This window comes from Oenanthe melanoleuca, chromosome 26, assembly GCF_029582105.1.
Source record: "Oenanthe melanoleuca isolate GR-GAL-2019-014 chromosome 26, OMel1.0, whole genome shotgun sequence".
Lineage (NCBI taxonomy): Eukaryota > Metazoa > Chordata > Aves > Passeriformes > Muscicapidae > Oenanthe > Oenanthe melanoleuca.
In genome coordinates this window covers 4,217,588-4,235,157 of record NC_079359.1, presented here as the reverse complement: position 1 = coordinate 4,235,157, position 17,570 = coordinate 4,217,588, and positions in this window count along the sequence as shown.

Genomic DNA, 17,570 nt, shown 5'->3' with positions numbered 1-17,570 from the left:
GGATATTTGGATCCCAACAGGGAGGGTAGGAAATGGTAAACACTAAAATCCAGAAATTGGTGGGAACACAAAACTGAGCCCAGGGGAGAATTCATGGTAGATGGAGGCAGTTGAGGGAAGGTTTCCAGGGTTCCTGCTTTGACATTGGCTGTGGTTTAATGCTCAACTCTCTGAAAAGGGTCTGAGGGCTTTGTTTAAGCCTGGGCTGGCCCCAAATCCTACCAGAAACATGTTCAGATGGGGCTGTGGCATTTAGTGAGGGAAAATTTGGATAGGGGCAGCCAGCAGTGCTCAGTACCTGCTGCTGGTGAGAAGGAATTGAAGAACTTGTGTAATGGAGCAGACACCCAGGGATGTCTCCAGTCCTTCCAGTCCCTCCAGTCCCTCCAGTCCATCCCCTCCTGCTTTCTGCCATATCTCAACCTGTGCTTCCCCCACAGGGAAACCCACAGCCAGGGATGTTCCTTCCCATCAGAACACTGCATCTCTCAAACTAGAAACTGCCTGACAGCATCCAGCACAGCCACAGCCACATGGAGAGCACAGATCCCTCCTGCAGGCACGGCTGGACGTGTGTCAAACCCCACGAGACCTCACCAGACAGAGCTTTCCTCTCAGCCCTGCAGCAGCTGAGTCTCTTGCTTTAATGGGACTTGACAGGGTTATTTTTTTTTTCCCCAGGTACACTGCTGTGTCTTTTCTGCTCTCTTCCTGGTTTCTGATGGCTGTGATGCTGTCAGCCTCATCCCATTTCACAGCAGGGGCTGATGTTTGGAAGGGATGCCCTGCAATACCAGGAACTGGTGCTGGGCAGGGTTAGATATGAAATGCTGATTTATTTCTTTTAATTGCAAAAGGGGGATCAGGCCCTGGCTCCCATCTTTTCCATAGGGCCAGTTCTTCATGAGGACTATGTATTTCCACAGATCCTTGCATAAGGACACCACAAATCACAATTACATCTGCCAAAAAATCCAGGTTTTAATGCAAACCAGGGTGCTGGGTGGCTGCAGGGAGCCCTGTGACACTCTCTGCTGTCACTGCAGAGGTGCAGGGCTACACACAGCAACCCCAGACCTGCACAGCTTGAGATTTCCTTGAGCAGAATCACCTCTCCCAGCTCCCATCCCCTTCTCCAGGTCCCTTCTGAGCTGCTGCAGCCTGAGCTCGGGCTGGCTGTGCCAGATGGAAAACCTTCAGGCGAGCAAGCACGGCTGGATTCGATGTGCTGAACAACCCCCAGAAACCCCGGGCCCAGATCCCACATCTGCTCCCAGAGCCCAGCAGTGCCTGGGGCTCCCTGCGCTGGGGAATCCCAGCCTGACACCACCCCAGGCTGCAGAGAGAAAACAGCAAATCACACAGATCCTCTGAGAACACCTTGGGGATGCACTCTGGTGGCCTTGGAGGTGTCAGGAAAATTAATCCACAAACACCAGAGGCTTGTGTCCAAAAAGGAGACAGAGGAGTCTTTTTTGCTTTATTCAAATAAAGGGAGAGGCCATGGGGCATTCCCTGGGATATCTCCAATTTTTGGAGGACACAGCCTCCCTTTTTATCCTGATTTCCCACCTGCATTTCCCTCTCTCTTTCCCCATGGGCTGAGGTACTTGAGAGGCACAGACTGCCCAAACACCTGATACCTGAGATTCCCCTCTAATGTCCAACCCTCCCTTTTAATTTTTAATTCTTATACAATTCATAGTTTTCCCCTATTGCTTCTTTCATCTTCCAATATCCAATTTCATTTAGCAGCAAACCTACAGTTCGTTTGTAAAGCCAAACATCTTTCCCCATTCATCGATCAGTGGAATCCATCCCATTGTTTCTTTCCCATTCTATCTCTCAGTGCTACCCTTATTTAGCAGCAGATTAGAGCTCGTTTGCAAAGACAAATCCAACATTCCTCTCAGAGGTGATGGAAGTGACACGTGGAGCCACCAGCTCTGTCAATGCCATAAACAGGGCTGGGCTCTGTCACACGGGGACACAGCTGGGCTCAGGCACAGCTGGCAGCCCCACCGCCCCTCCCAGCAGCATCTGCCGGCCTCCGGAGCACACCTGCAGCCAGGTGCGCCCTCCTCATGCTCCGTGTGTGCTCCAGCCCCTGCTGGGGCAGGGAAGTCCCGGGAACTCCGGCTCTGGCGCCCGCCCAGCGCAGCAGGGACCCGGGAGCTGCCGATGCCGAGCTGGCACATCCTGGATGCACACCCAGCTCATGTGCTATCTTTAGAAGGAGCACATGCTCTGCTCAATTCCTTCTGCTCTATTTGCCCCGTGAAGCCCTTCCCGGTGCGCGCTCGCAGGGCGGAGGGAGGAGGGAGCTCCCCGTGTCCCACAGCTCGGGATGACGAGTCCGGGAGCACCAAGCAGGTTGGCATTTAAGCTTCGACTCCATAATGCATCTCTCCTGCTGGGGATGTCGTTGTCACACATCAAGAGGCACGGGAGAAGGTCAGTCTGGGTGTGGAATGGAGGCACGTCCTGCACAGCCACTCTCACCACTTATGGTCAGCTCCAGGAAAGGTGATGGAAGCCCTGGAGCAACAAATGTCATGGGATCCTGGAAAGGTTTGAGCTGGAAATGACTTAAAGATCATCCAGTCCCTGACATAAGCAGGAACACCTCCCACTATCCCAGGTGTCTCCAAGACCCATCCATCCTTCCTGGAGCTGACCATCAGTGGTGAGAGTGGCTCATTTCCAAGGACGGGGCAGCCACAGCTTCTCTGGGCAACCTGTGCCATGGCCTCAGCACTCTCACAGGGAAGAATTTTTTCCTAATATGCAATCTGGCCCTATTCACTGTCAGTTTGAAGCCATTCCCCCCTGTCCTGTGACTTCAGGCACCTGCAAATAGTCTCTGTCCATGTTTCCTGTAGGCTCCCTTCAGGTACTTTAGGTCACCCCAAAGCCTTCCTTTCTCTAGGATGAATTTATAGGATTTATCCTCAAATTCAAGGTTCATCCAGACCCATCCCAGCCTAGGAGCTGAGGGCTTCCATCCTGTTATATACTCACATTTGTCAGCTTTCAGTAACAGCTACACAAGTGTTCCCTATGGAAATCTAAAGAGTCTCTGCAGGTAAGAATTGCCTGGAAAAGCACCTCCTCTGCTTGGGGTGGGTGCTGTTATAAGGGAGGTTCTTCCAGCAAGTTTCTTCATCCTTAATATAGATTAATTTCAACATCCTTGGGCTGAGGTCCAACCTCCACTTCCTGGTAGGTGGTTTTCACTGTCAGACTTGTCTATAAATGGGTCAAAAAGGTATTGCCTGCCCAGAGTCTGCAGGAAAAGAGCTGATGGTTTCTGTGGGCTTTGGGTGTGATCTCAGCCTTCTACCTCACAGTCCTTCTGTGCTTCAGACAGTGCCTGGGTTTGCAAACCCAGAAGAAATCATTGCAACAGAGAAGCTCTGAAGGTCAGAGCAGCCAAAGGAGCAGCATCATTCCCCCTAGATTTCAGGAACTGCCACACTTTATGGGAATCTGATAAAACCCATGAAAGGAGTAAACAGCAATCATTTGCACAATTAGGGAAAGGGGACAGGGGAAGGAAATTCCTCTCTGGAGGGCCAAATTAAACCTTAGTGCAGCCACAAATGAGTGAAGGGACTCCCAGACTGTCCCCACACGCTCCCGTCTCTGAAAGCACTCTCAGTCTGCCCCCACCGCTGGGGTTGCAATCCAGCCAAGCCCCGTGAAGCAGAAAGAGAAATGCTTGGCAAGGAGTCGAGGCTGCTCTTCTGGGCTGCCAAACCTCATCAGAGCTGCCTGCGGGCAAAGCAGGGCTGTGCCACCTCCCCGCAGCCTGAGCACCGCCACCCGCCAGGGCAGCAGGGAAACAGGCAGCCAGGTGAGCAGAGACAGGGACACCGCTGGGGCCAGGGGGTTCCAACAGCAACACCATCCTCTGTATTCCAACACCCCACCCTAGACAGAGACGTAGGTCGTTCATTGTCTTCAGTGATTTAAGCGCAGCCCACACCGCGCTGCTGTGTGATTTCCCAGCGGGGTGACAAGGCTGTCACCCGTAATAACCCTGCCTGCTGTGTGTGACAGTCACCCAAGGCAGGAGCACAGGGCCGGCCCTGCTTGGTGGGGCTGGTGAGACAGCTCCAGCTCCAGCTCCAGCTCTGGGCCATTGCATCAGCACAGGGGATGTAATCACAGAGCTCAGTGCTGCACAGTGCTGCTCAGTGTTCCTCAGTGTTCCTCAGTGTTCCTCAGTGTTCCTCAGTGTTCCTCAGTGCTGCTCATTCCTGCTCAGCGTTCCTCATTGCTACTCATTGCTGCTCAGTGCTCATCAGTGTTTCTCAGTGCTGCTCAAAGTTCCTCAATGCTGCTTATTGCTGCTCATTGCTCCTCATTGCAGCTCATTGTTCTTCATTGCTCCTCATTGCTGCTCATTCCTGCTCAGGGCTCCTCATTGCAGCCCATTGCTCCTCAGTGCTCCTCGTTGCTGCTCAGTGCTACTCCATGTTCCTCATTGCTGCTCAGTGCTCCTCATTGCTCCTCATTGCAGCCCATTGCTCCTCAGTGCTCCTCGTTGCTGCTCAGTGCTACTCAATGTTCCTCAATGCTGCTCAGTGTTCCTCATTGCTCCTCATTGCAGCCCATTGCTCCTCAGTGCTCCTCGTTGCTGCTCAGTGCAGCAAGAGATGCCCAGCAGTGTCCAAATTCCTCTTCTGCAAGACTCTGCTCCCTGTGAGGCCCCAGCCCCTGTGTGTTCTGCAGGGTTAAGCAAGGGGAGATGGGGAGCTAGGGGAGGAAGCAGCATTCATCCTCAGTGGTGGCAAAAGGGAATTTGTGTCCTCTGCTCCCCCAAGTTGCACAGAGAAGGAGTGCAGGGGGCTGAGCTGCTCTCCTGGACTCTGGGCACAAATCTGACACACCACATTTCTCACTGGGAGGAACGGGGGAAAGCACAGGGCTCTTTGCAGATATTATTTTTTATTTCCAAGAGGAAGAAGAACAAAAGAGCCCCAGCAGGCCCCAGCAGCAGCCAGCCAGCAGAGCCACTGGCCAGGCAGGCAATTAACACATTGTCACTGGAGCAGCAGAGCAGCCCTGCTGGCTGGGGCTGCCAGCAGCCTCTGGCTGCTTCCCTTTTGTTTGGGAGCCAAAGGAAAGCAGAGGGAGGAGCCCCCATCCCGTCAGCCAAGGGTCTGATTCTGCTGGGACCAGCAGCCCCCAGCCCTGAGAGCCAGGCTGCCATGCATGGCAGGTGGCAGAGGCCAGGCTGCCAGGGCTGCAGGGAGGGCAGCAAGGAGCTCTCCTCTGCCTCTGCTTTGCCAGGGGATCTTAGGAAAGGCCACTGCCATCCCAAAATGTCCAGATGTGCCTCCAGCCAAGCGGGGCTGCCCTGACATTTCTGGCGGCTTCCTCCACCCACCACCAGAAATCCAAAGGGATAAAAATCAAAGTCTGGAGAAAGGAAGAGAAGAATCGTTTCTGGAGGCATTTCTACTAAAAATTATTTAGGCAGTGCTCATTTCCAATCTCTCCTGGCACTGAAGAGAGCAGCAGATCTGGGGTTCACCCAGTGCCAGCTGAACCTCTTCTTGTAGAAGGCATCTCGACCCACTTTTTTGTTGGCCTTAATGCCACAATCCTATTCCAACTGATACAGAAACTCAGGCTGGGAATGGGATTTCAAACTGTGATTTTTCAGTCTGTGCAGGAAAAAAGAGATTTGGGACAGTCTCACAGTGCCTGAGCACCATGTGGAGGCAGCATCAGGAGCAGGATGGAGGAATTCTCACACCAGACTGAGAGCTCTGACACTCTGCACAATGGCAGTAATAAAAATCAAAGAATTAAGAGCCACTGAGGGAAGTGTGAAGCCCCTGAGACAGGGGAGGTCACAAGCCAGGGCTGTTTATTCAGATGGCACAGCAGTGAGTTTGGCTCCTTCTGCCCAGAAGCTCATTTGAACTTGGCTGAAACAAGCAGGAAAAACTGAACAGGGGGAAGGGAATGCTTCATTAAATATTCATAGAAAAATGCATTTTTCTCCCTCATAAATAACAAAATGTGTTCCTCCTCAATTAATATGCATCACTACTAACTTGTCTAATGAAGCCAAGCTCTGTCTGAGGAACTCAGTGCTAATGCTTTCTGTCAGTTACATGCACCAGCACTCACAGATTATTTTTCAGTCATTTTTTTCCTGATTTTCCTCCCAAAGTGGGAGTTCCCAGCTTGTGTCTGCCCTGAAAAACGTGAGCCAAGGATCTAGAGACACAATAAGTAAGAAAGAGCATCACACTAGAGATACAATTGTGCTGTACCAGGCAACCCAGCCCTGGTGGGTTGGGGTTTTTCCTTAATTAGAAATATAAGCAGTCCCTTTTGCTGGCCTATATTTGGAATAGGATATTTAAAGAATTCCTCTTATAAAAAGAGGAAGACATAGAAATCCCCAGAAGCAGGAGGAGGCTGATGTCATAAAATACAAAGATGATGAGGGGTAACATGTACTTCCTATTTCCCATTTTGCCAGCTGTGGGGTGGATGATTAGAGGAGGATGCTGAAATCCAGGTGAAAATCTCCCCAAGGCAGAGCTAAGATCCACCTTGAGACCTTCCCAGAGAGGGACCCAGGGCACCTGAATGCAGGTGGATTATGTGGATTACAGGGCTGTTTTCTTGCAGGGAGCCTGCTAGAAAGATGGAGAAAAACATTTTACAAGGACATGTAATGACAGACCAAGAGGCAAAGGTCTCAAACTGGAAGAAAGTAGATCTAGATAAGATGTTAGAAAGAAATTCTTCCCTGTGAGGGTGGTAAGGCTGGCACAGATCTTCCAGAGAAGCTTGGCTGTCCCATCCCTGGAAGTGTCCCAGGCCAGGTTGGAGCAACCTGGGATAGTGGAAGTGCCCTGCCCAGTTAGGGGCTGGAATTGGATGATCTTCATGGCTCCTTCCAACCCAAACCATTCTGGGATTACAGGATTCCATGATCCTGTCTCTGATTCAGAATCTCACCACAGGTCTTTCAGAAAGGTCTCTGACCAGTTGTTTGCTTGAATCCTTGCTCTCATCTCCCACACGAGCCCCCCTGTCCCTCCCAGAGTCCTTTCTGACAGTCTGGACCTGTCTTGTCACCCAAGGCCACTGTCACTGCTGTCTCTCACCTCCTGGTGTCCCTGCCTGGCTCCAGCCACAGTCACTGAGCTGTCCCTGCTGGGACAGGCACCTCCTGCCAGAGCAGCTCCAGCCCAGCTGGGCTCAGTGTCAAACCCTGCAGATTCAGCTGCTCTACACAGAGCACTGATGTCTCCCCAAAACACCCCAAAACCTCCAGAGTCTGTCCTGTCCTGCTGTCCCAAATGTGGTAATTGATAAAGATTTGTGTTCATCACAGAAATGTTGGGGTTTGTATAAACCAGAACACTTAGGTCTGAAATGAAGCATGACACTAAAGAAAGGAAAATATAGGATTAAATCATTCTGTTTTAAATCCCCCTGTTATTAATATTATATTTTCTATGTATCTAATACCAGTTTGCAGAACAAGACTTTCCCAGAGCCTGAAAGATTTTGCAAAATCAGATTTCCTGCCTTTGTGTAATCAATTGCTGCCTATCTACCAAGACCAGACTTCCCAGCTTCTGCCATTCCTTATCTACCAAGATCAGATGGTTATCTGTGAGACTTCACATCACCCAGAGACCCCATGGATGTTTTTTTGACCACCACTGCTTACCTGGCAAAATTATGACAACAAAAAAAAATAACAATTATTGATTACTACAAGGAAAACCAGACTATAAAAAGGAGCTGCAAACCAAAGTTTGGTGGAGTGTGGAGTGGGTGGTGACTCCTCACATTCCCCAGAGCTGCTTTGCTCTGTCTATATAAAATAAAGCAATCTAAATTTTGCTGAATATCGAGATTTTTGTTTCTCATTTCTAACACAAACTCCCTCTGCTCTGAGGGAGTGGCTGAGATGGGATTTTAACAGCATCTTGCTGGCCCCTCTCTGTGCCCAGCTGCAGGCAAGAGGCAGAGAGCAAAATGCCAAAAGAGGAAGTCTGGGGTCTTTGTAGACAAAAAGAAGAAGATGGACCACACACAGCCTGAAGGCCACGAGCAGCTTCTGGAAATGCCATGCTGGTACCACCCTCTGCTGTCTCCACTCCAGCCCCAGGGAGAAGAGTCATAAAAGGGAGCAGAGAAATGCAGGAGCCAGCCCAGCACACAGCACCTCTGGAGATGAATATTCAAGTGGGTTTCCCTGGTTTTTGTTCAGGCTGGAGAAAATTGCAGCCTTCCAGAACCCTGAGGGGTTACAAAAAGGAGAGAGAGAGAATTTTTATATGGGCAGATAATGACAGGACAAGGGGCAATGGTTTTAAATTGAGAGGGCAGGGTTAGATATTAGGAAGAAATTCTTTATTCAGAGGATGGTGAGGCCCTGGCACAGGTGTCCAGAGCAGCTGTGGCTGCCCCTGGATCCCTGGAAAACAAAAGCAGGCTGGATGGGGCTGGGAGCAGCCTGGGATAGTGGAAGGTGTCCCTGCCATGGCAGGGGGAGGTGAAACTGGATGAGTCTTAAGGTCCTTTCCAACCCAAACCATCCTGGCATTTAACCCCTCAAAACCAGGCTTGCACAGCAGAAGAGTGAAGTATAAATCTAATTCCCACCATCAGTTCACAGCACACAATATTTATGACACAACAGTGCCAGAGATGGACAAATCAACAAAAAATAATCCCTGGTTCAAAACCACCTTACACAGGTCCCTCTCAGGATGACCTGGAGTTGATGGATCATTAATTTTCTTTCACCAGCCCAGCCAAAACCTTGTATCTGCTTGAGAGAGCAGGCAATGCTACACAGGAGGAGAGCCAAGAGCAATACTTCTAATCCCAAGTTAACAAACATGACTCACCCATTTATTTTCACTGGTATGTTCATGGTTATTTTAAGCTTTGTCTAAAGAATGCCAGCTACTGTATAATAACTGCAATGAGAGATGGCAGTGTTTTTATTTTGCTTTACAACTAAAGATTTATTTTTAGTTCCTCTTAAATAATGCAAAGTGAAACTGGTTTGTAAATTATTTTAAAGGCTTTGGCACTGATTTCCTAAAGCAGATCCACATGAGTAAGTCCCATCTCCAGGCCAGAGTCCCCATGAGTGGTGGCCCAAGTGCCACAGGCTCTGCCCTTCTCTGGGAGTCAGGGCATCCCAGGAGAATCCCACCTCACAGGTGAGGGCTTTTAAGAGGCAAAATCTGCTTTGCAGGGTGCTCACTTCAAGTCTGACTCTAAACAGCTGCTGTGTTTCCCCAGGCTCTTCCCAGCACTTAGGCACTATAAGATTAATTCTTGCTGTGTTGGATGCATCCTTGCCCTGCTCCCTGCTGTGCTGGTTTGCAGCCTGGAGCATTCTGGGGTGTCCTGGGGGTTACACCACGAGCTGCCATCAGGCATCCATCTGCTCTGTGGCTCTCCATCTGCTCCCACAGCGAGGGGCTGGGTGCTGTCTGGGGCTGCAGACAGGAGGGAAGATGAGAGTCAGGACTCCTGGGCTCTGCTCCTACAGACAAATCAATGGGGGAGAGAAAAAATATCCAGAGCCTGAGGCTCTCCTCCCTCTGTTACAGATGGGGGAAAAGGAAAACAGCATCCAACACCTATTCCAGCCCTGGAGAAAGTTGGTACTGAGTAGTCAGAGCCCAAGGATCAAAGAGCTTGTTAGGAAAAGGGAGAAATCTGCACTTCCAGCTTCCTTCTCTCTGTCAAGATACAAATACACTCACTTGACTCCAGGCTGGAGAAGGTGCCCAGGGCTCAGCTGTGCAAAAGGACAAGCTGGGCCTGCTGGCTGTGGTGCCAGACTCATGGCATGTGCACAGGAGCTGGAGAAGCAGGGGTTACGTGTCTGCTCACATGGGTGATGGCTTTAATTTCAAACACACAAATCCCTCTCACAGATTCCTCAGAGCTGGCACACTTGGAGCTCCCCAGGGCCATGGCTGGTTGCTTTGAGGTGGCCATGGCAGGGTTTTCCCCAGGCTGGGTCTCAGCAAGGCACACTCAGGCTGATGGATCTCCCTTCTCCCTCCAGCTCACCAATTTCCAGAGGTAAACCCCAATTCCTGTTTGGGAAACAGGAGGAGAAGCATCTTTGAGACAAGAGGGGCTGAACTTTAGCTGAGGAAGGGAATAACCACATCCAACCACCCCTTCTCCAACCTCCCACAAGCCTGAGTAAACACCATCCCATAGCTTCATTTCTCCTTCCTGCTCTCCCCACACTTGTATCTGGAATAAATCCCCTTTGCCATCCCCAGGAGACAGAGGGATGGGGAAGGCTGTGACTGCTCATACAAAATGCAGAGCTGCTCACACAGGGTGCTCTTGGCTTTGCTCTCTGCTCCATGTCTATGCCAGCTCTGCTGGCAAACCTGCATTTTGCTCCTGCCTCCAAGCAGACCTGAGTTTCCCTAAGAATTTTCCATCAGAAAGTCACTGTCAGGCTCCCAGAGCCACTCGCTCTTCTGCAGCTGTTTTCTGCCCTCTTGTGAAGCTCTGCAGAAATCCACAACTCTGCTGAGCCACATTCCCTCATTTCCCAGGCAGAGACTGAAGAGATGGTGACTGTCCCCAGCTCACACCACTAAGGATTTCCTGAGTGTGAACAAAGGCTTTAAGGACCATTAATGTCCCAAAGATGTGCATTGCTCCCACTTCTGCAACACCCCACTGCCTGGGCTGCAATCCCCACTTTGCAAAGCCCTGAGCAGATCCCCCCTTGCACTGCTGGCCTTGGCACAAACAAAGCTCTTGTTCTCTCCATCCAGCCCAGCACTTCCTCAAGATCCTGTGGGAATAAAGGCTCAGCAATATATGGATTTTAAAAGGGTGACTGACTCTACAGGCTTTTCCTACCAGCAGCTCCTCAGGTGCACAAGCCAGGCATTGCATTTTCCTGACCTTCTTTTAGGAATTACCTCCATGGGACACCAGGACTTGGTGGTTTGTCCCAGGGGACAAGGCTGGGAAAGGACAGGATGCTGTAAGCAGCCAGAGGCTCTGAGAATTCCTGCCCACCAAAGACAACAGTTATTTCTCCAGGAGGAGCAGGAATCTTTGTCTCTGATCCACATTTGGTGCCAGTGTGGGCTGTACCAGCACAAAATTTCTGTTTCAATCCCTATGTCCCCTCTTGGCTCCACAGAGGGACAGACGGGATGTGACTCATGCAGACACTGAGACAGAGCAGGGCCAGAAGGGAAGTGGTGCCCTGCTGTGCACGGTGCCCTCCAAGCACACCCCTCCACCTGAACCCTGCCATCTGATCAACAAGTCACCTCCTCGTCCAGGGAAAGCAGGACAGCTTGGACCAACACAGCCCAGCCAGCCAGGTCCCTCCATAAATCATTGCTGCAATTCCCTTTGCCTAAAACCTGCAGCACTGCCCCCCTAAAGCAGCAGAGCTGAGACAGTGGGGGCTGTGACACAAAAACCCTGTTAGGGACCAGCAGATTCACCCACACACTCTGGCTACAAAAGTCACACCCCACACAGCATTCTGTGCTCTCCTCCTTCTCCAAAGTGCCAGTGACAGATGCCAAGGGCTCCCTGGGGTCCCTCTCATCCTGCCCAGACATGTGATGCTCTCACACAGATCGTGATGCTCCCATCCATTACTGGCTGGGGCAGAATGACGTGGTACAAAGCACCTGCTGCTCAGCCCCCTGGCTCCTAAAGCAGCCACAGAAGGGAAACAAACTCCATTTGGCCTGCTCCAGTGCCTTGGCACAGCCATTGCAGGACTGCTCCTTCAACACAGCTTTTATTCTTGTGATTGCATCCAACAGCACAGCACCACCACACCGAGCTGTTTTCCTTCCAAGAGCTGCTTTTCAGGGCTCTGAACCCCACAGTGCTGCCAGGTATCTGCTGGTGTCCATGCTGGATCCATTCCCCAAGCTGCCAGTTGGATCCAGAGCCACTTGCCAGATGGCACAGCCACCCTGCTCTGCTCCAGACAAAGCCTCAGCCACACGCAGCCCAACCTACTCTGACAAGGGAGACAGCAGCAAAGTCCTGCCATCTGTCTGCCAAGGGCTCAGGGCAGGAAAAAGTGTTTAAAGCCTGGATATTGGATCTTAGATTTGCCCATTACACAAGTGATTTATTCTTGCTTCTGCCCAGTCTCAGTGAGGGAGGCCAGAGAGGGGCCACGGAACAGCTCCTGCATTTCCCAATCACTGCTTGTGCCACCTGCTCACTCCTACTCACATCACCTGCATTTCTTCTTTCCAAGCCTCACCTTTGTGGAGCCCTGGGTACCTCACTCTGACACAAGCTGCACCCAATTAAATTTTTTCTAACTCCTTTTGGAACACACCAGGGACAGTCCAAGGCTTTGAAAGCCAGAGATGTGGCACTACCTGCTAGGAAGGAATAAGCAGGGGCAGTTTGGGCTTCCCTCTGCTTTCCCACAATAAACACTGTTTACTTCTTGGTGCTGCAAGACTGGGTAAGAAGGTAAAACAAAGGGATTTACAAAGGGATTGACAAAGCTTTTCAATATTACAGAGCTGCAATTAAGAGTAAAACATGGCCTGTGTGGCGTGACCCGTGGGTTTGGTTTGGGGTTGGAGTGCCACAGTTCCCCAGCTGTATTTGGAAAGCAGTGCAATAATATGTCACATTACCAGATCCCTCTGTGCTGCTGACTGAGGGCAGAAGGGCTTGAAGCCAAGGCTTGGAGCACTGGGAATGCTGGTGCTTCTACAGGACTGGCTCTGGTATTTTCTCCAAGCCATGGAGTTGGGCATAAATGTTTTCCTGAAGCTCAAGAGCTTTGTGTGCCTCACCCATGGCTCCCAAATGCCACTTCCCTCCTCTTCCACTCTGCTGCTCCTGAAGTTGACTCTTCTCATTGCATTTAATTCTTTGGGGCTCCTTGCACTAAAGAATAGATGGAAAATTATTTCCAGTGCATTTGTCCTCTTGATTAGGCCTGTAATATATTTATTCCTCTTGTCTCAAGGTTTATTTTGCTGCTCAGCAGCAGGATCTGCAAGGTGTGTGCAAGGAGCTCAGTGCCTTGGCTCCTGGGTGGTGGCAGACACTGCTCCCCTGTGGAACTGGGGCTGGATTAACCCTGGGCTGATGCTTTGGGGTTAGTGGAGCCCTGGCAGCCCCAGCACATCCAGCACAGCTTCTCTCTCATCCTCAGTGCTGCTTTTCAGCCCCTCACAGAGACCAGGGCTGCATCCCAATCCCTCCAGCACTGCCCTGGAACACAGCAAGAGGGAGAGAAGCATCTCCTGGTGGCTTTGGAAGCATTTTGCCTGAAGATGTTGGCTCAATTTCCATGTATATAACAAGAGGGGTGTCCAAGTTGATGTTGTTTGTGCTGGTCACTGCCTCTGTCTTGCCCAGCTCTCAGTGCTGCTTTTCCCTCTAGCAGCTTCCCAATGTCCCACCCAGCTGCAAAGCTAAGAAGGATTTGCATTTCTACCTGGATAACCAAAAAATCCCTGTGTTTGTCAGTCTTTTTGCCCCCTTCTTTCCTTCTTATTGACCTGTTGCTCTACTGAAACCTCATGTAGGAGGCAGGTGAAACCACGAGTTGTTACCTGAACTCTGTATTTTCAGTCTTTTGCAAGCAAAGTCAGGCCCTGAAATTGTGAAACAAGTAAAACAACTTGGGCTGTGATTTCTTTAGTAACCCAATCCTCTTCTCCAAATTCTGTTGTGATTTCTTTACTAATCCAGCCACCTTCTCCACTCCCTGTGATGGGGTTTGGCAACCCATTGCAAATGGGGCAAGAGATGTTTGAGCAGCAGCTTGCAAGATTCCTTTTACCAGGGATTATTTGTGCATTCCTGCTGCCCAAGAGGCTGGAATTTTGTGCTGGAGCTCCAGGGTATCATTGAAGCAGTTCACCACTTTGGGAAGCAGCTTTTCCTTGATAAAGATTCAGTCCTGGGGCCTACAGGACTCACCACATCAGTGTGACATGTGGCTGTCCCCATTGCCTGGGGCTGCCAGTGCTCACCTCATACACCCTGCAATGCAGTAATCTTATTTTAATGAGCATTAGGACATCACATCATCCACTTCTGCCCACTGCTGCTGTTTCACTGGACATTTGGCTCAGAGATTTATGTTTAACAGAAGCATATAAGAGTGAGAGTGTGATTGGGAAGAGAACCACAGCTGAGGGTTGGCTGGCTCTGGAAAACCCATTGAAGCTGTTGGGCAGCTGTTTCCTTGTTGTCTGGAATTAGCAGAGATGCTGAAAATAAGTGGAAAAGAGGGAAGACCTTACTCTCTACTGTTTAGAGGTGTTAGTTTCTCCATTCCATACGAAGCTGGAGTGTTTACTGCTTTGCAGAATTTATCTCCTGACATATTGAAATCTGCATCCAGGATCTATGGATCATCTTCAGGATCAATTGTAGCTACAACTGGATTGTGTGGATGTGATGTGGGTAAGGGCTGCAGATTTCTGTTTATTTTGTGCCTAAAGAGATGGAATATCTGGGAATTTTGGAGTTGCAAAAGATTTTTTGTTTCATTATCAGTTAGGGTAATTCCTCAGATTTTTTTACTTTGTTGGCTTCTTGAAGAGGGAAAACATGGGTAAATTAAGCAGCACAGAGAAAACAGAGTAGATATAGTCATTGCATCTTATTAACTGGAATTCATAGTAGGCATATCTAATAAAAGAAAAATGTTCTCTTCCTGATAAGGCACTTGGGATTGTTGGTAGATTCCCAAAACAGTGAGGGGAAAGAAAACACATTAGCAGGGCATAGATGCAGAGCTAACAGGAGGAAATATTATAAAAAGGCCTCCTGTCAATTTTCTCCCATATGTCCAAAAACTTTTAAGATGCCTTGTGCAGAAAATGGGGACAAATGGGGAAAGAAAATAAAATACTTCAGCCTTCTGTAATATTGAAAGTCTTTGGAAAACATAGGTCCACACATTGGAGCTTCAGCCCTAATGAAAACAATGTCTCTAATGAGCATTTAGCAGCTGGATAAAACATCCCTGGAAGTGGGGAAGTGGTGGAAGTGCAGCTCAGAAAGTGCATAAATAACAATATAAGAGATGTAGAATGATTGCTTTGCTTTGCTTTGGCTCAGATGAAGTAATGGAGTATGGCCTTGCTCGTGTGAAAGCCTCTCTCCTGGGGCTGATCCCTGGAGGAGCGATACCCAGACTCTTAAGGCATGTCTTAAACAAGTTCCTGCCTCCAAATGCTCACGAGCTGGTGTCTGGGAAGCTGCACATCGTCCTCACCCGCCTGCACGACTGGAGAAGTGTGACAGTGTCCGAGTTTGCCTCCAGGGAGGAGCTGATTCAGGTGGGAGCAGCCACAGCTGCCCCAGGAGGCAGGAGCTGGGTGACATTTCCCACAGCACAAAATCCCAGAATGGTTTGGGTTGGATGGGACCTTAAAGCTCATCCAGTTCTGGCCTGTCATGGGCAGGGACACCTTCCACTGTCCCAGGTTGGTCCCAAACCCCATCCCATCCCAACCTGGCCTTGGACACTTCCAGGGATGGGATAGCCACAGCTGCTCTGGGCAACCTGAGCAGGGCCTCAACACCCTTGTGGTCAAAATTATCTTCCCAATATCTAAATCTCCCCCTTGTAGTTAGAAACCCTCACCCCTTGTCTTATCCAAACAGCCCCTGGTCCATTCTAGTCATGCCATGATTTCTGTCCTTGCTGCCCTCTGAATCCAGACAAGCTGAAATAACTTTTAAAAATCATCTCTTTTGGCTGCTGCATTATCCTGAACATGCAGAGAGCAAACTGAGGCATTTCATGGGCTCCCTTCCTCCTTCTGTGCCCTGGCTGTGGGTATCAGACATGGTCTGGTGCCCACTAGAGTGGTGCCCAGTAACCCAGCTGGGGGCCTGTGTTGGCATTCACAGACGAGCCACCTCTCCCACAGGCACAGTTTCTGTGGCTGTTTGCTCAGCCCTGTCCCTCTCACCTCGCCCACAGGCCGTGGTGTGCAGCTGCTTCATCCCGTTGTACTTTGGGCTGTCCCCTCCGACGTTCCGTGGGGTGGTGAGTAGTCTGTGCTCTGCAGACCTGTCCCAGCTCCGGCCCAGGGCCCTGCAGCCTCTGTCCTTTCTCCAGTGGTGGCACTAAGGATGTTTCTACCAGTGTTTAACTCAAAGCTGGGTTCTCCCAGCGTCTGCAGAGGGAAGAACAGGGCCCCAAAGTCTGACCTCACTGCAGACAGGACTGAGCTTCTCACAGAATTGTCCTTCTTCCCCTGTCCCTGGGGTGGCCTCAGCTCCCTTGTGCTGCCCTCGGCTCCCATTTCACTGCAGGAGTTTTTTGGCAGGGTGTGGAGCCGGGGAGCAGCGGGTGGGGCAGTTCCTGGAGGGGATCCCTGGAGCCCAGCCCTCACCCTGGCGTGTCCCATTCACCTGTGTGACAGTGCTGCTCCCTCTGAGGGGAGGCTCAGGGCTGCCTGTTTGTGTCCCAGCGCTACCTGGACGGGGAGCTGGCCATGTGGAGAGCTGACTTCGTGTCCCGCAGCACCATCACCGTGTCGGCCTTCGCCGGCGAGTACGACATCTGCCCCAAGGACGGCCCCGCCGCCTTCCTGGCCTTCCAGCTCTCTGATTCCATCTTACAGATCTCAAAAATGAACATGTGCCGCTTATTCTACATTTTTTATCCTCCCACACGGCAGGTGAGCTGCTCCTGCGGGCAGCCGGAGCCGTGAGCCCCCTGCAGCAGCCCAGCTGCCCTGACTGCCACCTCCCCCTGCAGGTCATGAACCACTTTTATATCCAGGGCTACCAGGACACGGTCTCCTTCCTAAAAAAACTGAGTAAGTGACTGGGAGTGAGGCCAGCTAGCTTGGGTGCTTCCCTTACATCCCTGGTTTGCTGGCACAAGGGATGGTGCCCCAGAGTGGCTGGGGCAGAGAAATTCCTGCATTCCTGGCACTGCCAGGATCACTGGAGCTCCCTCTGCAGCCACACTCCCCTTTTCTCTGCCACACTGGGCATGCCAGAGCTCTTTGCCAGGCAGCACAGGTCCCAGGGCCTCTAGACAGAAGTGCAGGTGCCCTGTGTGGAGTTTGCTAAGGCCCTGATGCACACAGCAGCAATGTTTGGGGATCCCTGTGCCCTGGGGACATCAGTGTCCCTGATTTCCACTCAGCCCAGGTCATGCCTCACCCTGCTGCAGACCTGGCAGCTGGACAACAAGCAGTGAGAGCTGCCATCTCTTCCCACCAGGTGATTTCCAGGTGAATTACTTCGAGGGCTTCACACTTTCCTTGGCCAATGAATTAAATCAGAAAGCTGAGGAGACCCTGCACCTGAAGCCACCACCCAGGGTTCTTCATTGCAGAGCCACAGATCATGAGGATGACCCCAAAGAGAATCCAGGGGTCAGCCAGGCAGCAGATGAAGAAGAATAGGAAGCCCCACATCACCTTGTCCACCCCAGGAAGGTAAAGAACCAGCACCTCCTTTACCCCATCACTTTTCAAGTGACACTTGCCCAGGGCTGTCAGTGCCCTCTGGGGCAGGTGAGAGCATCAGGGATG